At 54.7% G+C, this 20922-nt stretch overlaps 1 long non-coding RNA gene across 1 annotated transcript; it reads left to right on the top strand.

Annotated features, from left to right (window-relative positions):
- The first annotated feature begins 1147 nt into the window (after nucleotides 1-1147).
- On the top strand, nucleotides 1148-4471 carry LOC115518392. Its single transcript, XR_003970254.1, has 4 exons — nucleotides 1148-1447; nucleotides 2837-2976; nucleotides 3750-3847; nucleotides 3958-4471. It is a non-coding gene; the product is annotated as an uncharacterized LOC115518392 (long non-coding RNA).
- The last annotated feature ends 16451 nt before the right edge of the window (nucleotides 4472-20922 follow it).

Below are 20922 nucleotides of genomic sequence, written 5' to 3' on the forward strand. Positions count from 1 at the left end.
GATCATGTCTAATCCACACAGACTCTGCCGCGTGACTTCGAACCGACGTCCCTGCCTCTCCTCTATCAGACCAGGCAGCTGACCTCGTCGGTCCGTAGGTTCCGTCTAGTTCCTGCGTCGGGTAAGGACGTGGAGGCTGGGCACGGGGTCAGTGGGACCAGCAGTCAGTCGGGAGTGATCTCATGGACGTGGAGAGGCCCTGGCACCAGATAAGTCCTGGTGGAGCCCACAGGGCCAGAGACGCCTCCATCGGTGCTGACACGGTGTAGACCTCACCTTGACCTGCCTCCTCCAGCCACACTTCGGCCTCCCCGGTCCTGCACCCGTGGGGCAGAGGGGCTTGAGGGCAGGGGGCGCTCTGGGAGGACGGGCACCTGCCGTCAGCACCAGAGGGAGGGGCAGAGAGAGAGGACAGGAGAGGGCAGGTGGCAGGAGACAAGGGCTGGGGGGTGAGGTGGAGAAGGTGCGGGGGGGGGGCATTTTTTTTTAACTTCGTGAAAATATTTATTTGACCCAAATTACTCTTTTTTTCTCTTTCGAAAATAATAAGTTAGTAATTCCGTGGACACACTTAATTGAAAGTAAGAGGAAGCCTGTATAGAACAACACAAAGATAAAGAAGCTAATCAGGGCATATTCATTAGGGTAGAGCGGTTAAGTACATGTTATGTGGTTGTAAACTCTCGCAAATACCCGAGTGACTGAACTTGACAATGGAGCATGATTTTGCAAACAACGTGGAGAGGAACCGTGCACTTAACCTTTCCGTTGTGCGGCCACCGGAGCCTCTGCAAACCGCTGACATCCCAGGGCACCAGGCAGGGTGCCTAAACCCCCTCAGGTTCAAACTCATTGGTCAGTGTCACAGTAATCGTTTCTCTGCTTACTGTGCATTCCAGGGGTATCTCAGAAAGATGTATTTTATTTTATTATTTTATTTTATTTTATTTTATTTTATTTTATATTTTATTTTAATTTTATTTTTGAGACAGAGAGAGAGACGGTGAACGAGGGGCAAAGAGAGAGAAGGGGAGAGAGAGGGAGACAGAGAGTGGAGCCGGAAACGGGGCTCGAGCTCACCCGATGTGGGGCTTGAACTCATGAACTGCGAGGTCACCATCTGAGCCGAAGTCGGATGCTTCACCGACTGAGCCACCCGGGTGCTCCCGAAAGATGATTTTTTAACTTTTGCTGTGATTTGATGTTTTGTCACGGAAATGATCAAACATAACCTAAGGTAGAATCAGGGGTGGGGAGGAAGGTCAAGGCATTTGTGCTGAGGTGACATTTAGCTGGGTGGCCTCTGGAATCACAACCCCCTTGGCTGTCGGAGCTGGAGGGCCCCTTAGCTGCCACCCGGTGTCCCCTCACTGGACAGAGGAAGAAGCCGACGCCCGGGAGGGGACCCATCTTGCTCGAAGCCATGCATCGAATGGGTCAGCGACCGGTGAGAACCCGGGGTCCCCGGCTGTTTCCTGTCTGGCGTCCAGCTGTGTCTAGAGAGTTCCTGCTGCATACACAGTGCTACCAGGGACTTGACTGACTACTGCGTGGGGCACAGGGGACACCGGTACCCCGAGAGGGGTGGGAGGTTCCTTGGTGCAGCGTCTCCAGCTGCCTGTCCCCCTGGGAGTGGCTTGGGGGCCCCGAGCCCTGCCTCCGACCCGGGCATCCCCCGGGAGCACCCCCGGTGAGGCTGAGGGTTTTCCCGGACCAGCAGATCCCTGCCAAGCAAGTCCCCCTGCGAAGCCAGCACTGGTCGTTCTCTCTCTCGCACAAACACACCCTCTGTGTTGCTTTTCCCTTGAATTCTATTCTCCCTCCTCTCTCCTCCTCCTTTTCATCCCCACACACCCGGCTCCCCATCCCTTCCCTCCCCGTTTCCCTCCTTCTTGCTCATAAATTCTCCCCCTGGGGCTTTTTGCCAAGGGGTTGAATAAACAGGAAGGGAAACAGGGAATAAATCACGGCTGAGTCTCGACAGGCTCTGGGAAGGTCTCTGACTCTGGAGACCGTCACAAAGGAGCCAGGAGGTCTCTGCCTTGGGAACCGCAGCCCGTGTCTGGAGGGCCTGGAGGGCTGTGGAGAAGGGGCTGGTGGGCGGTGGGGACAGTGCTATCTGGGGTCAGCGGCGGGCTTGTGATCGACCCCACAGCCCTCAGAGTGAGGGAGGATAGAGCCCAGGCTGGGAGTCTGGTTCTGCTGTGTGACTCTGGGCAAATGTCCTCCCCTCTCTGAGCCTCAACCACCCCATCTGGGAGGAGGGGCGGGATTAGATGAACAGGAGGGATCCTTCCAGCCCCACAGCTTCCTGGGCTGCCCGGATGGGGGAGATCATGCAGACCCCTGGCTTCCCCCCCCCCAGGGGGCTTCAGTCAGAACACTTAGCTGCCCCAGGACATCCTTGGGGGGGGATGAGGGTTGGAGGAGGTGGCCCCAACTGGAGGCCCTCAGCCGGAAGCTGGCTCTGGCTGGAACCTCCACCCCACGGCCTCCTCTGGCCCTCCAGGTGAGCTAGGACACCACGAGCCTAGGCTGGGAGCAGAAGTTTTGGCTTCTGGTTGCCAATAAAGGCTGACAACACCCCCCCCCCCCTTTCAAGTGACGGGCTGGGGCTTTGGGGAGGACAGCCACAATCTGTGGGTGGCAGAGGGAGAGAAAGGATGAAAAGAAGGACGGAGAAGGTCATGGGGTCCAGGAGGAGGCCTGGGTGCCTGGGGCGTGAACAGCCTGGTGTGTGTGTGTGTGTGTGTGTGTGTGTGTGTGTGTATGTGTCTGTGGTTCAGGTCCTTGTGCCCCTGGGGAGACGCTGTGAGTCTCTGATTGTGAACAGCAGCTTGGTGCCTGGACAGAGCATCTCCCCAGGTGGTGAAGAAAAGTGCCAGCTGCCTGCAAATCTTGGCGAGCTCAGTGACACAGCGCCAGCCTGGAAGCCAGGGTTCCAGCTCCGGACCCAGACTCGCTGGACGGCCTTAGGTAAGCTGCCGCCTGTCTCTGGCTTGAGAAGCCTCGGTGGCAAGTAACAACCCTCCTGAGCACTTGCCGTGTTCAGGTAGAGGCACAGGGCAGAGTTTTCCAGGGCACTCTCTCTCTCTCTTTTTAAAATGTTTTTTAACAGTTATTTATTTTTGAGAGACAGAGCATGAACGGGGGAGGGTCCGAGAGAGAGGGAGACACAGAATCTGAAGTGGGCTCCAGGCTCCGAGCCGTCAGCACAGAGCCCGACGTGGGGCTCGAACCCACGAACCGTGAGATCGTGACCCGAGCCCAAGTCGGACGCTCAACCGACTGAGCCACCCAGGTGCCCCCCACCCCGGCACGTTCTTTTATCTATTCCTTTTCACAGATGTGGAAATGGACACACGTGAGATTGCAGCCCGGGGAGGGGGCCTGGGGACACCAAGACCCAGAGACCCCGCACTGGGGGCCGAGGGTCCAACCATGGGGCATGTGATTCAGATCTCGGAGGTTCTGGCGTGGCCCTGTGGCCCTCCCTCCCCCTCACTTGGGTGTTAGGCAGGCCTGACTTGATCTCTAAGGTTCTTGGTGTTCCAGGATGCTAAGACTTGGTGTCTGAAACATACAGTCCACAACAATAAATGTCACAGGAGGAAGGATGTGACCAGGCTGCAGAGGGAAGAGACCCAACACATTCTGAGCCAAATCCCTCCCCTCTCCCCCTCTCCCCTCCTCCTTCCCCTCCTCTCCCTTCTCAATCTCTCTCTCTCTCTCTCTCTCTCTGCCCCAAGAGCTGATTCACCCTGGGAGTGTCTCAGAACCTGCACCCGTGCTGTCTTCTGATGGCAGAGGCCACCAGCTGCTAACCAGGGCTCAGCCATGCTTCGTGGTAGAGTCTCCACTCCCCGAAAAGCCCGGGGATCGGTGGCCACATGAGGCACTTTCAATGTTGCTTTAACATGCCCTCTTTGTGTCTTCCTCTCGTCTGTCCCTGGCCAGCCTGACTCAGCCACGGGAGGAGGTGGAGGAGCCTGGAGGCAGCCAGGGCCAGGAAGGAGAAGTCCAGCTCGGTGACATTAACAGGGAGATGGGACCGCCCGGCGTTTCCGTTTCTGGACACAGGCACGGTCGTAAAACTGAGCACAGTCAGACCCCGTGCTGTCCCTGGCAGTCCCACCCCGGCCTGCTGCATGAGCTGTTTCCTACCTCAGGACCTTTGGCCAGGTCATTCCACTGCCCGGAAACCTCCCTGCCCTGCACTGTGCACTCGTTCAGGGCTCTGCTTAGATATTTCCTCCCCAAGAGGCCTTCTTGACCATTCTACCCAGAGGGGTCACTCTGACATTTTCCATTTCAGCACCCCACTGTTTGAAACATGCAACTCTCTGCAATTTATAATCAATTCAATCATCCAGCTCATTACTGTCTGTCTATTTCACTACTATTCATTGTAATAATGGCCCTCCCACCAAACTGTCACCCAAAACCAAGCAGGGGCCGTAGGGGTGCTTAATAAATGCTTGTTGATGGTCGGCAAACATTTCTCGAAAAACTGGCTGAAGGAGATAATGGTTCGCCTGGCTCTGAAGGTGGAGAAGGAGCTAGAAATGTTTGGCTGTACCAACCCAAAACTCAGCTCTCGGTAGCTTAACCCATGAGGACATCTGTCGCTTACTTAGCCAGGCGTCTGGACGGCGGACGGCCCAGGGTCGATGCCCCAGCTTGGCGATGTCATCGGCCTCCTGGTTCTCTCCATCTGTCTTAGTCAGTTTGGGCTTCTGCAGCAAAGTACCGCAGACTGTGTGGCTTATAAACAACAGTCCAGAAGCTGGAAGTCCAAGATCAGGGCGCCAGCACGATTGGGCTCTGGTGAGAACCCTCTTCCGAGTTGCCGACTGCCTCGATCCAGGCACGGCAGAGAGCGAGAGACCTCTCGGGTCTCTTTCATATGGGCATGAACCTCATTCAAGAGGGCTCCGCCTTTGTGACCTAATTACCTCCCAAAGGCCCCACCTGCAAAGACCATCATATCCGGGATTAGGAATTTCAACATGTGAAAGCCGGGGGGACACACACATTCAGTCCATTGTACCATCTGCTGTGTTAGCACTCTCAGCAGGTGGGTACTTGTGCTTAGGCTTGACATCTCATGGTCACAAGACGGCTGCCACAGCTCCAGGCATCACATCCGCACACAACTGTCCAAAATAGGAAGGGAAGAGAAGGAGCAAAGGAGCCTACACCTCACGTGGCTTTCTCTTCCACTGAAGAGGAAAAACTTTACCTTGAAGCAAACTGCCACTCACCGGGCCCTCCGGAGGTTCCTCTTTACATTAATATCACTCGAAATGGGACCACATGGCCACCCAAGACCAATGAGGGGCAGAGTAGACAGACTCCCACGGTCACCTGAGACACAGTGAGATTCGTCTTCCGATCATCTTCTGAGTTATACACAATTCAAGCCAAGAAGGTTCCGCAGTGGGGAAGAGAGCAGACAAGGTCAGTGCCTTCTCCGTCTCCTCCACGGTCTCTTATAGCCTCCCGGGGTCCAAGGCTACTTTTCCTAGTCCCTAGGGCCTTTTCCTCCTGGTCATTTGGGAAAGCAGGGACCAGAGAGGCTAGTAAGTGCGCTCAACATCGCACAGGACACTAGAAGGAACGGAACCCGGCTCCCGTCTCTCCGTCCTCCCAGAACCTGGGGTATACCCTGAGCACCTGTGTCGCACTTTAGGCCCTGCCCACCCCTCAGGTCTGCTGCTTGTTTAGTTGGTATCTTTCCCACGAGGCTGCAAACTCCCTACGTGCAGGGACCTTGAACCTGCCCTCGGCTGTGTCCCTGGCACCTAGCACAGAGCCTGGCATTATTGAATGAATGAATGGGCCCGAGTGTATATAACAGAAAGCTTCCTAACCCACGATGTCACAATCCTGGCAGTAAGCACTTGGTGCGGGGCCCTTAAGCTTTTAGCTGGCCCCGGGTGGTGACACTGATGGTGAACTTTACTTGTGTAAATCTGCCCTGTGGCAGAGAACAAGCAAAAATGGGGGCACAGCTGGCTCCCACGCTGGATAGAAGTTCCTGAGAGGAACCTAGCTCTCAATCGAACCTATTTAAAAGTGGAATTTTGCAGAGACCAGCATGGTTCCTCTCGTGATGTGTCCTTAAGTTTGGTTTCATTAAAGGTGATTGCCTTGTTTTGATTTCTTTGATACTTTGTGTGGAGTAAAAACCCACATCCCAGAGTCTCCAGCCCTGTCCCTGCCTGTAACTGGTAGCCAGCAGTCCTCCTGGTTTCTTCTTTTTTTAAATGTTTATTTATTTTTTGGGGGGGGAGGGGCAGAGAGAAAGAGGGAGACACAGAATCTGAAGCAGCTTCCGGGTTCGGAGCGGTCAGCACAGAGCCCCACGTGGGGCTCGAACTCACGAACCGTGACATCATGACCTGAGTTGAACTCAGATGCTTAACTTATGAGCCACCCAGACGCCCCTCTTCTTCTTCTTCTTCTTTTTTTTTTTTTAAATTTTTAATGTTTATTTATTTTTGAGAGAGAGAGAGAGAGAGACAGAGTGCGAGCGGGATAGGGGCAGTGAGACAGAGAGAGAGAAAGACACAGAATCCGAAGCAGGCTCCAGGCTCTGAGCTGTCAGCAGTGAGTCTGATGCGGGGCTCGAACTCACAAACTGCGACATCATGACCTGAGCAGAAGTTGGTGCTTGACAGACTGAGCCACCCAGGTGCCCCATCTCTCTTTTTAAAATGTTTATTTATTAGAGAGAGAGAGAGACACACACACAGAGAATGAGGGGGAGGGGCAGAGAGAGAGGGGAACAGAAGATCCGTAGCAGGCTCCGCCCTGACAGTGAAGAGCCTGGTGCGGGGCTCGAACCCACGAACTGTGAGATCAGGACCTGCGCCGAAGTCGGAAGTTCGACCGAGCCCCCCAGGCACACCCGGCCCCCTCCCACCCTGCCTGTCAATTCCGCACCTAAGCTGGCGCTCCCGCACTCCCAGCCCCAGTCCAGCCCCCTGAATTCCCAGCGTGGGGCACGCGGCCACCTACCTGACATTCCCCCCCCACCCCCGGCCCCCTGTGTTTCTCTGCCATCTCCAGCTCAGTTGAGCCCCTGCTTGCCTCCAGGCGCCCACATCACACCCGAATCCGTGTGTGGGCACCGGCCCGTCTGCAGACTGCGCAGCCCCAGGCTCCCACCCTTCAGGAGCCTCTTTTTCAAGCATCGAGACTAAGAGAAAAGCTGGAAGTGAAGGCATCGCCGAATCAGCAGCTGGGTGATATTATCACATTATTATTTCTGTCCATTAATAACGACTTGAAGGGAGCTATTATCATAGGGGCGTCCCTAAAGTCCTTTCAAACGATAAAGCGTTTTAAAACCGGAAGCTTTTGGAAACCGCGCGCCGCACCGCTCACAGATTCGTTCCTTCGGTAGCTATTGATTGGCTCCGGTGCCAGCATGGGGCCGGCGGTCGGCCGGTGGGCAAACGGGCAGGGCCCTGCCAATGCCCAGACGGACAGTGACCGTCCAGGGAGACGTGGATGAGGCTCCCGCGAAGGACCGCTCGCTGATCGAAGTGCTGTATTTCGTCGACCCGTTTAACTCTCCGAGCAGGGCCGGGAGCACGTACTTTTCTTGGCCCATTTTACAGATACGGACACTGACGTGCGGACAAGCGAGGCAACTCGGCCAAGGCCACCCAGCCGGCGCGGGGTAAAACCTTCGTGTAAACTCAGGCCGTCTGGCTCCAGGGACCCGTGATCCTGGCCACAGCTCCCCCAGGATGTGAGCAACGATGTAAATAAGGCGTGTGATTACAAACTGTGGTGGGTGCAATGGCAGAGAAGCTGGGGATGCTGGGAGGGCAAATAAAGTAGGGGGCGCCGGGGCGGCTCAGTCGGTTAAGTGTCCGACTCTTGATTTCTGCTCAGGTCGTGCTCTCATGGTTTGTGAATTCGAGCCCCGCATTGGGCCGTGTGCTGAGAGCACGGAAGCTGCTTGGGCTTCTCTGTCTCCCTCGCTCTCTGCCCCTCCCCTCTCTGACTCCTCTCAAAAGAAATAAAAATAAACTTAAAAAAAAAAAAAAGAGGAGGCCCAGCTTAGTCGAAGGGCCCAGGGAGGGCATCTTTGAGGAAGCGACACTTCCGTGGAGACTGAGAGAATGAGTGGACATAACCCAGGCAAAGAGTTGAGGAAGGGGCATCGCGTGCAAAGAAGGGAGCCCGTGCAAAGGTCCTGAGGCAGGAGAGCTCAGTACAGGGTGGGCAGTTGAAGGCAGTGGATCAAAAATAAAATAAGAAAACGTGTGTGTGGCGGGCGGCGGGGGGCTTTAGGGAGGAAGAAGGTCTGGGGAAGGTGGGGCTGGACTTGGCAGGCACCAGGATTAGATTTTATCCACCCTGCAGCAGCAAGGGTTTAGAGCAGGCCAGGCGCCCTGCCCCTGCGGGGCATAGGAGGCTGTTAGGGTAGGATTAAGGGGGCTTGTAGAGCCCCAGCTGGTCTACACACCTTTCTCTGTCATTTGCCCTGGAAGCCCGCCACTGCCGATTGTGTCCTCGGGGTTGGGGAAAGCAGTTCCTGACTTCCAGTCTCCTGGGGAAAGTCAGACATCTCTGAGCGGTAAAGCCCAGAGCTGTGGCCGGCCGCTACCTCGGTGGCCGGCTTCTCCTTCAAAAATAAGCCCCTGCTCTGGCCACACACCCTGCCGGTGATGACGGCTCCAGGGAGAGGATTTTTTGTCCTCCAGCCCCCCACTGGAGGATGGGGAAGCGGCCAAGTGAATCTGCGCCGTGGGACCCGGGCCGCGACCCAGGGGTGGCTCGGCTCACAGGGTGTTTCCCAATTAGGAGCGATCTGCCCCATGTAGGGACGTGACGAGGGTCAGGGAAGACGTCCCAGTAGACGGTGGTATCTGCACTGGAGCCCAGGGCTCACCAGATGAAGAGGGGAAGGCGTCGAAGGGAGAAGGCGCAGTGTGGGGAGGGAAGAGGCGCCGGGGGTGGAGAGAGCAAAACCAGGAGGGTGGGGAGGTCCTGCAAGCCTCAGATACCCTGACCCGGGCGTGGGTCTGGGGCCGTGGGCTTCTGAATCCAGGAGGGGACTCGGATCATCATTCCCAATTAACAGACGGGGAAAGGGGGCCTCAGAGCGAACTAATTTTCCCAAGGCTGTTCTGAGTGGCAGGGCTGGGATTCACACTCGGGCCCCCGGCTCTGGGGGTAGAACCTCCAAACACACTGCTCCCCAGGTTATTGCAAACACCTCTGAGGAGCTGGACAGGCGTTCACAAGGCAGGGAAGTCGAAGGTTCTGGCCCTAATACAGCCACTCACTCTCTATGGGCCTCTTCCCCGCTCAGGACCTCAGGTCCCTCTTCTGCAAACAGACCATTGCTCTTTCTCCACCACGGGCTGCTGTGAGGGGCCAAGGAAACCGCAGAGGGACCTTCGGATGGAAACCTTGGCGGCACGCGGAAGGGCTGGCTCCTGTCCTAGGGGCGGCCCGAGACGCCAGACAAGGTAGGCTAGAGGCCGTGGGATGGATGGCGACCGCTGCTTTCCTCCCCCCTCCCAGCACCCCAGACCCGTGGAATCAGGGCTGTCCGTCACCCTCTCAGCAGCGGCCGGCTGTGCCAGCTCCTCCATATTCCATCAGCTGGAGAGAGAGGAGCGAGGGAGGGAGGGGGGGTAGATGGAACCAAAGGAGCCTGTCCGTTGGCTGAGGCAGCCCCTTCACATCCACCAGTCCCCCGACACAGGCTCAATCAGCAGGCTCTGGACACAGGCCAGGAACCCTTACTGAGGGCTCTGTGGTGTGGGCTGGGCAGATGAGATGCGAGAGAAAAAATGGTGATGGATGATGATGATGATGGTGATGGTGATTGTGATGATGGTGATGGTGATGATGATGATGGTGACAGTGATGATGGTGTTGATGGTGTTGATGATGGTGATGATGATGATGATGGTGACAGTGATGATGGTGTTGATGGTGATGATGATGGTGATGATGGTGACAGTGATGATGGTGACAGTGATGATGTTGATGATGATGATGGTGATGGTGATGGTGGTGATGGTGATGATGGTGAAGATGATGATGGTGATGATGGTGATGATGATGGTGATGATGATGGTGATGATGGTGATAATGTTGATGATGATGATGGTGATGGTGATGATGGTGTTGATGGTGTTGATGATGATGATGATGATGGTGATGATGATGATGATGGTGACAGTGATGATGGTGTTGATGGTGTTGATGGTGATGATGATGGTGATGATGGTGACAGTGATGATGGTGACAGTGATGATGTTGATGATGATGATGGTGATGGTGATGGTGGTGATGGTGATGATGGTGAAGATGATGATGGTGATGATGGTGATGATGATGGTGATGATGATGGTGATGATGATGGTGATGATGGTGATAATGTTGATGATGATGATGGTGATGGTGATGGTGGTGATCGATGCAGAAATGTTGGGATTTAGAGCTGGTGGCCAAGAAAGAATTCTTGAGACACCCTTGGTGGGAAAAGGTGGCCTTATTAAAGCACGGGGACAGTGCCCGTGGGCAAAAAGAGCCGCACTGGAGTCATGAGGAGTGGCCGATTCTATACTTTCAAGCTGGGAGGGGGTTAGGGACGGCACAAACCCCCAAGGCATTTCAGAAACAAGGTTTCCAGCAGCTTGAGAGGCAAAGGTCATTTATTACTGTTTAGTAAAACTTCAGTCACAAGACCCTTCAGATGTATATCAGGGGGCCACATGCTTGGAGGCCGGTCGCCAATGTACATCTCGAGGGGTAGAGATAAAGGAAGTTTCCAAAGGAATTTCTGTATGTTTAAAGTAGACTCGCAGGATCCTGGGGGTGGGGCTGAGATTGCCTTTTGCCTGCAGCAGAAGGTCAACGTTGAGGCAGCCGAGCAACCAGAGGAAGGCCACTCTGTTTCAAGGACTTGTCGGTGGGTTGTGAGTTATAAGTAAAAAATGCGTTCCTTTTGCCTTTATTCCCCATAACAGTGATGGTGGTGGTGATGATGATGATGGTGACAATGGCAGCAATGACTTGTTACCACTCTGAAGACCTTACTTGGCGTCAGGCACCCTATACGCACTTTATGTGCACGGCATTGGCTCCGTCGTGACCCCCACTTCATAGATGAGGAACCTGAGGTCCAGAGTGGTAAGGAGGCTCGGCTGAGACGTGGCCAAGATGAGGTCTGGCTGTCAGTCCCCTGGGCTCCGGCACTCTCACTCTGATCCTAACCATTATGCTCCTCTGTGAGGGTCCAGAATCAGCAGACTTGGATTCGAATCCTGGGTCCACCACTTCCTGGCTGAGCGCCTTGGACTACAACTTTGCCCTCTGAGCCTCGGTGTCCTCATCTGTAAACGGGCTGCCTCTCGGGGCTGCCGGGAGCTCTGGGTAAATTCCTGCAGCTCACAGCCAGCCCCCCAAAAAGTCCTTCAAGTCTTTGTTCAACTGTCACCTTCTCAGCAAGGCCTGGCCTGCCCACCCTATTTACAACCGCAGCCACCCCGTTCCTCTTGCCCTGTGCTACTCTGTCCCGTCCTCTATATCACACATCACCTTCGCGGCGATTCCATTTGTTGTCTGTCTCTGCCGCTGGCACACAAGCGTCCGGAGGCTGAGTTCTCCACTCGTTTGTGTTCCAGAACGGGACCAGTGTGAGCTGCTGACATGCACTTTCTGAGGGAATGAACACACAGGCGGGTGTCCTCTTCCCCCTTCTCGGGTGCTCCTTGGAGACAGGAGGACCCAGGGATGAGATTTAGCTGGCAGTGTTGGGATGGGCCGGAGAGGCTGGGGGGAAGGTGTTTACAGGGGGTGAGAGAAAACGCATGGGATTCTGGGTCAGGAGTCAGGCAGGAGGTGAGGGAGACACAGGGAGGGATGGGTTTCTCCAGGGTGGGGGTGGGTTTGTCCGATTTGTCTCCTGGCCACCCCCTTGGCTGTGGGGGTCCCTTTGCTTGAACTGGCTGGTCCGAACTCCCAGTGCCCGCCTCTCCCAGGGATCCTGAGGCCAAGCAGACGGGGTCCTCCTCGCCCCAAACCCTGGGCTTCCCTGGGCTCAAGCTTCAGCCCACCTGGGGCCAGCACCCACGCGCTCCTCAGTCACAGTGCTGATTCAGGAAAGGTCATTCCAACCCCGAGTCATAAATGTTAGAACTCCATGGACTGTTGGCGATTCTGATCCTTTGAGGAGGGAACAACAAGCTCAAAAAGGAAAAGTTATTGTTCAGGTCAAGCAGCGAGGTCCGCCAAATCCTCTGTCCTGGACTGAGTGACTGAGAAGTCCTGGATACCACCCGCACCGCTCCCCTGCACCCGCCCCAGGTCCCATCTTCTGTAAATGCAACCCGGCCTTCAAGCCTCTGTGAGGGCCAGGCATCCCCCACCCTGATCCCCTGCCCCTTCCGCATCCGGGTCCCAGGAATGCTCCCTGCCCCAGGAGTACTCCCTGCCCCAGATATGTTCTCTGCCCCAAGTGTGCTCCCTTTCTCAGGCATGCTCCCTGCCCCGGGAGTGCTCCGCATCCCAGGAGTACTCCCTGCTCCAAGTGTCCTCCCTGCCTCAGTTGTGCTCCCTGCCTCACCTCTCCTGTTCCAGGTGTGCTCCTTGCCTCAGGTGTCCTCCCTGCCCTGGATGTGTTCTCTGCCCCAAGTGTCCTCCCTTTCTCAGGAGTGCTCCCTTCCCCAGTAGTGCTCCCCATTCCAGGCGTGCTCCCTGCCCCAGGTGTGCTCCCTGCCTCACCTCTCCTCTCTGTTCCAGGTGTACCATTCTCCAACTACAGCTTGGGAGCTCACTCTGCCCCTGGGCCTTTGCACATGTGAATTATCTGCCTGGGATGCCTCCTCTGCTTCAGCCGATTGTCACCCCATTCTTAGGGTCCGGAATGAGTCCTCGCTTCCTTCAAGAGGCCTTTTGCATCTGCTCTGTGGTTGAGCCCACCAGCTTTGCTTTTTAGGACACTACATGTTGTGTGTTTTCAGATCTCCTCTGAGTTTTAAGGGATTAGGAAGGGACGTAGAAGAGGACAAGGCAATAGATGGGCTTATATCTTCCTGTTCCTCCAAAGCACTGTGACCTTGGATCTGCTCCCTAACTCCTCTGACCCTCATCTTGTCCTTGTATAGGAGTAGCTAACTCACAGGCCCCTGTGGGAGGGCTGGGTACATGATAAGTGACAGTGCACACGTGAGGGCTGGCCCCATTCTTGGGGGGCAGGAGCAATGGGTTCCAGTGAGCTTCCATAGAGAAGACAAGCCCCTTGGTTGGGCCCCCCGTTCATCGTCATCTCCCCTTCGGCCCTGGCCCTGGGCTGGGCACCTAGGAGGACTCAGCGTGCATGGGAACATTGAACTTTGAGTCCCGGGGTCATTCCTAGAACCATCTGTCCCCCCGTGGCCTGCTCCCTCCTCGAGGGACCACGTCTTCTTGGCTTCCTCGCCTCAATGCCCGGCGTGGGGCCTGCATGGAGTAGGTGCTGTGTTTCTGACCCTAGAACTAAAAAGCAGACGTACTTGACTCGGAAGACGTGCTCCAGACCAGGACGAGCCCTTAGAGATCATCTCGCCAAGTGCCATCATTGTGCAGACGGGAACCTGAGGCCCAGAGATGGAAAGGGACACGTTGAGCTCGGGTAGTGGTACCTACTTTGGGAGCAGACGGATCTGGGTCTAGAGCAGTTCTTTACCTTGTTGGGAGTGGGACCCTGGACAAGTTGTGTCTCTCTCTGAGCGGTGGTTTTCCCATCTGGAAACGGAGCTAATGGTGAGGGGAGTCACGGGGACAGAGTGGGATCGCGTCTCTGAAAGCGCGCACACGGTGCCTCACACGTGTTAGGTCTCCAGTAAAGGAGTCCCACGCATTAAAGCAGATCCGAGGAGGGGCGGGGACAGAGCCGGGTCACCCGTTCCCCCCTCAGCTTACTCTCCGCCCGCTTTGATGATGAGAAGCTGGCGGGTTTCCCTCTCTGCCCCCTCCCCCCCAGGAAGCCAATACCTGATTCCACCCCACGCACCTTATCTATGGAAAGGAGCTACTGATCTCCCAGGAGGTTCTAATCAATGCAGCTACAGCCGCATCCTGCCAACGACTGGATCTGGTTTCCACACCTTCTTCATTACACTGGCACCAGAACCATCTCTCAAGTCCCTGCCAGCCCAGTAACTCTGTTTCTTGAAGATCGGGTCACCTCCCCGCCCAGGACGACTGCTTCCCTTCTTCCCTCCTTCCCAGAGAGGCCCCCTTCCCCTACCTGCCGGGGACCACGCCTGGACCAGCCGATCCTAGAGGACAGTACCCGGCCGTGGATGCCACCTTCCACGGGAGCGGCAGTGTGGCGGAGGGGCAGACGCTTTGCAGACAGACCTGGGTTCAAACCCCAGCTCTGCCCCTCACCAGCTGTATAACCCGAGGCAGTCACTCTGCCTGTCCCTGAATGGAGACCAGAATTTCTAATTTGCCTTTTTGATTTTTTTTAATGTTTATTTATTTTTGAGAGAGACAGAGACAGAATGCAAGTGGGTTAGGGGCAGAGAGAGAGGGAGACACAGAATCCGAAGCAGGCTCCAGGCTCCGAGCTGTCAGCCCAGAGCCTGACGCGGGGCTGGAACTCACGAGCCGTGAGATCATGACCTGAGCCGAAGTCGGACGCTCAACCGACTGAGCCACCCAGGCGCCCCTCTAATTTGCCTTTTAGTAGGAAGTGCCCAGCATGCGCCTTCTTTACTTATCATCGCCTCTCCTGTTTGGCGTGTGGCAGCCCCATCCTCCTTCCAGGAGGCCCCATTTTCTGGCCCCCCGTTTTCTCTGGCTGCCCCAGGGCCGGCTCCACCTGCCTTTCCCATCCTGTGTCCAAGCTCTCCAGGGCCAAGACTCCCCAGCATGGTGCGTTCCTCACAGTGCTTTATCAACGCCTTCAATTCTCATGGCAACCATGGGAGGGCGGTGCTATCATCACCATCCCCATTTTACAGATGAAAAGCCTGAGGCATGGAGAGGTTAAGTCACTTGCCCGAGGTCACACAATTGATAGGAGGTAGAACTGGGATTCACATCCAAGCACACCGCGGTCCCTACTTCCCACTGCCCCGGCTTCCCACCATTCATCTCTCTCATTGCCTACTTGTGCTCCCCTCCTTCCATCAAGCCCTGAATCTGTCCACTCATCGACCCACCCAATCATCCGCCACCCCTCCCTCCCTCCCTCTGTGCTTCCCTTGCTGACCACTGCACTTCCACCTGATGTTTGCACTGACCACGGGCTGCAGTGGTGGCCATGGTCCTGCTTTCACGCACATCAGTCTGGTTGGAGAGACCGATGGGTATTCGGGTGATGACAGCTCATTGCATGAAGTGTTCTGAAGGGCCTCGGGCTCTGCAGGAGCACAGAGGAGGCACCTGACCCAGGCTGGGTGTCCAGAGAAGGTGATCCCTGGCTTGAGTCCTGAGGGGAAGGGTGCAGAGAGAGGAACAGCATCCCTGAGACGAGAAGAGAAGAAAGTGCAGCTCTCTTGGCCTCCTGGGAGATCACGGGACATGAGAGAAGCTGCAAGTAAGCCCTTGTGGCTCACGTTAGGGCTCCAGAGGCCAAAGATGAGGCCGGTAGGGAGGCCGAGGCCAGGTGGTGCCAGGCTGTGAAGTCAGACCAGGTGGTGACAGGAGCCACCAAAGTGTTTAAGTGGGGGAATGATGTGGACATAGGGCATCGATGGGTCCCTGAGCACTCTGGCCACTGCACAGAAAAGATAGTGAGGGCCAGAGGCAGAGATGAGAGCAGGCTGTCGTGGTGGCCCAGTCCCCGAGACGATGAGCCCTGGACCAAGATGGCGGCCAACGAGGAAGACAGAAGTGGGAAGATGAGAGGCACGTTTAAGACATAGCCTTGATGGATTTAAGTGAGGGATTGGGGGTGGGGGCAGGGTGTCACCTCTTTAGAGATGACCCTCATCTCTGCTGGAGCTTCCTCAGTGGCCACCCTTTGGCTCTTATAGCCCCAGACTTTTGCACAGGTCACTTGCCCTGCCTGGAAGGACCCTACTCTGAAGGTCAAGTGAAAATTTTTAAGGTAGCCAGCAGGCAACCAGGAGCCACTGGCAGCTCACAAGCAGGAGACTGGCATGGTCGGGTGCGGGTGTTAGAAACAGTCTGGCTCCAGGAAAGGCTCAGTGGGGGGGATGGTCAGAGTTGGGTGGGGAGGGGAGGGATGTGGGGCTGTGGGTGTCAGATCTCAAGAGTCATCACTTCCTGAGAGCAGGCTTCTCTTTGACCCACTCACCCTCAAACTAAGCCAGGTCTTTCTCTTGTAACCAATTTTCCCACCCTGGGCTTTTCCACAATTTGCAGTTTTCTATTTATATGCGTGGTTACTTAATTCATGTATATTTTTTCACTCCCAGCATCTAGCGCAGTCCTTGGCACATACCAGGTGCTCAATAAACGCTGAGCGAACGATGAGCAAGTGATCCTAGTTGGAGTTTGAGCAGCACACTCGATCGGTGGATACCAGGCTAGAAGGAAGGGCTGGTGGATACCAATTTATGGGGTTTGGAGGCCAAGGTTAGCTGTTTAGATCAGAACCCCAACTTCTCAACACCAACTGTGAGGAATATCCACAGCAGAATTATTTTTAGGAATTCTAAAATACTAAATGGGCTGAAAAAGGCATCCCAGAGGGAAGCTGGCAGGGCTCAGGGGCTGCCCGAGTTTTGGAATTACTCATCCGGCGCGGGCTCTTCGTTGGCACAGAGAATTGAGGCACCGTCCTGGCTGTTTTGTGCAGAGGGCCTGGATCTGAACCACGTACTAAATAAAGGCTGGAACACGATGTACCACATTTCCAACCCTGAACACATCTCAGAGCTGACAATAATATATATATTTTTTTAATTTTTTTTATTTTTACCAAACTACAAAGTGCACGTGATTTTCTCTTGAACACCCGGTAAAAAAGCTGAAACTCAAAGCCAGATGTAACGGACAGAGCTGGGCTTGCTGGCATTTCCGCTTCCCGGAGGCGGGCTCCGTGACCACTCGTCGCTTCGCTCTACGAACCTATGTTTTCTCACCAGTAAAATGAGGTGCGCATCCCCTCCCCCTTCAAGTCACAGGTGTGATGGGGCTGTTGGATGTGAAAATTATTTGAATGGTCTTGGCTAAACAGGAGGTGTGGCTTAATTAGCCAAATGGGTATACCTTTCCAAAGTTAGGAAATGGAAGCATCCACAGGTCCCACCAACCTTTGTGGGGCATGGGAATATATTACTGGTCTTACTCCCATTCGCAGACAATCTTTTCGCCCCTGGCCAATGGGCTGGCTGCTTTCGTCTGGGTGCCCGCCCCTCCTCCAATCAGCTGTGGCCGAGGGCTCACGTGACACTTAGCCTGCCTCGTGTTCTAACACACTGTTCAATAGTCCTAGGGAGGGGCTGCTATTATGCCCATTTTACAGGGAAGGAGTCTGAGGCACAGAGAGGTGACTTCACCAATGACAAAGAGCTACTAAAATGCAGAATCGTGATTCGCACACTGGGCTTGAAACCGTTCAGTTCCATCGTCTGGTTCATCTCTGTATCTTCGGGGCTTAGCAGAGTGCCTGGCACGTAATAAGCATTCTGTATGTTTGCCAAGTGAGACTATAGCAGTAATAACTTTGATTCTACAGGCTTATTATGAAAATTAAGAAAGTTAGTATCAGTGAAAGCATCTGGCACAGACCCTGGGATTGAGCGGCGGTGAATAAATATTGGTTTAATTCATTCATGGATCTTTCATTCTTCTTCCCTTGTGGGCTGGGGCCACTGCTCCCTGCAAACGTGGGAAGAAGGTGAACCCTGACTTCCCTCCACCCACCCTGCATTCTGCAGACCGCCTGGGCTTTCGAGACCTTTGCCCATCATGAGTATCTCCAAAACCTATTTACGAGGGGAGTTCACGGTGGAGGTAAGCCCCTCTCTGACCAGCCTCTCCGGGGCACCTCCCTCTTCTCCCAGGGGACCTTCCCCGTCTTTTCCAACCACCCCCCCCCCCAACCTGGCCCCCAATCGCAGGGCTCTCCAGCGTTTTGCTCACATCCAGCCTTGCTCCTGGTAGTTTTCCTGTTCAGACTTCAAAGGTCTTGTCTTCCAACCAGAAATCACTTCTCTCACTCACTGCTCCCCCTGAGGCTTTATGGGCACCTCTCTGAAGTCACTTTGCACCGGGGGTGTTACGAACTGTACTAAAAAGTGCATGGATGCTGGGGCGGGCCGGTGTGGATGGGCGGGTCGTCACCAGCTGTGTGTTGGGCGAGTCAGGTATCCTCCCCGAGCCTATGTTTCCTACATGTTAGGTGGTGAATAAGCACCACTTCTCGGGGCTGCTGTGAAGTTGAAATTAAATGATTAAATAGAACAAATAATAATTATCAGTTTCCTTCTACGTATTGTGTAGAATGTCAGGCCTGAAAGGGACTTTAAAAAAAATTTTTTTTAACATTTATTTATTTTTGAGACAGAGAGAGACAGAGAATGAACAGGGGAGGGGCAGAGAGAGAGGGAGACACAGAATCTGAAACAGGCTCCAGGCTCTGAGCTGTCAGCACAGAGCCCGACGCAGGGCTCGAACTCACGGACCGTGAGATCATGACCTGAGCCGAAGTCGGACGCTTAACCAACCAAGCCACCCAGGCGCCCCTGAAAGGGACTTTAAAGGAATGTCGGATCCAGTGCTTTTCAAACTTCTGTTTCGCTAAGTGGAGCCACTGTTGCCCACAGGTTAAGGGGAAGCTCAGTGTGTAGAAACGGATCGACCAGCACGGCTCTGGGGAAGGCGGGGCCTAGAGCCCCGCCCACTCAGCTCCTCCCTCAACCCCACCCCCAGAGGCCCCAAGGGACTTCCGGCGAGCTTCCGGGGCGGGGCGCTCAGTGCTGAAAGGAGGCCTCTCTAAGAGAAGTCACGTAATCCTCATCTCGGTCGGGAGCTAGGGCGTTTCTTTTCCCTTAAAAATTCTCTCAGGCCCTTTACAGCCAGTCGCTCTTCCTACCGCCAGCCCCTGGAAACCACCAATTTGAACGAAAGGTTTGCTTTCTGGCCATACAGTTCTGTTTCTTCCAGAATGTCACGTGCAGTCATAGGGTGATTAGCCTTTCGCTTAACTTGTCATGTTTGACAGTCAACTGCGTATCCCTGTTTGTTCCTGCAGATTGCTAAGTAATATTCCACTGTGAGGATATCCCGCACAGTGGAATTTATTTATCCATTCACCACTTGATGGACGTCTGGGTTGTTTCCAGGGTTCGGCTGTTATGAAGAAGCCTTCCATGAGCATTCGTATAGAAGTCTTTTGCTATTTCTCCTGCACAAACACCTGAGTGTGTGATCGTTGGGTCAGATGGTGAGCCTATGTTTAACTTCATAACAAACTGCCAAACTGGAATTGCCTTTGGGTTAGTGAACCGTGTTCCTTTGTCTGTGATCATGTGACTCACGGCTTTAGGAGGGTTGCTTTGTACTCTGGGTGAGTGGATTATAGTTTCCTATGTGGCTTCTCCGAAGAACTTTTGCATTTTACCCAGAAGTCCACTGTTCCATTCATCAAACCCTTCCCCCAAACCGTAGGTCAAAGGATTGGCTTCTCCTCCACGAGGAAAGGTTTTCCGTGAGCCATCAGGTAGGATGTGATCACCCCAGACAAGGGGGAGGGGTGGGAATGCCAGGTGGGGTGCCAGTGAACCGGGTGTTTGCCCAGAACTATGGGCACATAGATCCCCTATGTATCTGACATCCAGAATGCTGCAAAGGAGGGTGGCCAGTGAGGAGAAAATGCCAGAGAGAAGGGGAGCTGCCACAATGGTCCTCCCCTCCTAACACTGACCCTTGTTTTTTTTATTTTTTTTAATGTTTATTTCTGAGAGAGACAGAGTGTGAGTGGGGGAGGGTCAGAGAGAGAGGGAGACCCAGAATCCGAAGCAGGCTCCAGGCTCCGAGCTGTCAGCACAGAGCCCGACGTGGGGCTCGAACTCGCGAACTGTGAGATCCTGACCCGAGCTGAAGTCAGACGCTTACCGACTGAGCCACCCAGGCGCCCCCCGTCCCCCCTTCCCCCCTTGCTTTTTCTGCTCAGGTGTCGGAGTCCTCCCTGTCAGATCCACTTCTGCCATCAGGCACAAAGCGACCAGCTTTTAGACCAAGCAGTGATGGAGGAGGGCTCTCCAGGGGACAAGCTCCTGTTTCAGAGTCTCCTCTGAAGACACTGACAGAATCAGGGCAGAATGGGCTGTAAAAGGAGTTCAGTGCCTGTCTTTTGACTCCGTCCGTATCTCTGCACCTGCACAGCCCTGTTCCCAGCTCCCAGACGTTGACTCACTGATCTGCTGACGTCTGCTCTCGGCCCCATCAGCCCGTTTTCCACAGCAGCCAAGAGACTTGCTTTATTTGTGAAGTTTTGCTCTATCTCTCGACACATCTCCCTGTCTAAATCAAGAAACACATGGCTCAAAAATGCAAAAGATACAAGACGGTGTGTGAAGAGAAATGTCTCCTTCCCACCTCTTCCCCAGCCACCCGGCTTCCCTCTTGGGAGACGACTCAAGTACTTGTTTCATAAGGATTCTTTCCAGAGTGTTGTGTATGTATATGATCGTGTAGATGTGTACATATTTGTTCCCTTCCTGCTGTGTTTCACGCGGATGGCAGCCCATGGTAAACACTGTTTAACCAGGGAAGGCTTCCCGGAGGAAGCAGTTTTCAGGCCAAGATCTGAAAGATGAAGGGGCTAACCAGGTGAAGTGGGGGAACATTCCAGGCAAAAGGAGCAGCCTGCATACAAACCGTGAGGGGGGTCTGCGTGCAGAGATTGCAGAAAGGCCTGGGGGTCTGCAGCTCTGAGTGGGAAGGAGAGGTTCCCAGGAGGGGTGCGGGTGCAGACCA

This window comes from Lynx canadensis, chromosome B4 (genome assembly GCF_007474595.2).
Source record: "Lynx canadensis isolate LIC74 chromosome B4, mLynCan4.pri.v2, whole genome shotgun sequence".
NCBI classification, from domain to species: domain Eukaryota; kingdom Metazoa; phylum Chordata; class Mammalia; order Carnivora; family Felidae; genus Lynx; species Lynx canadensis.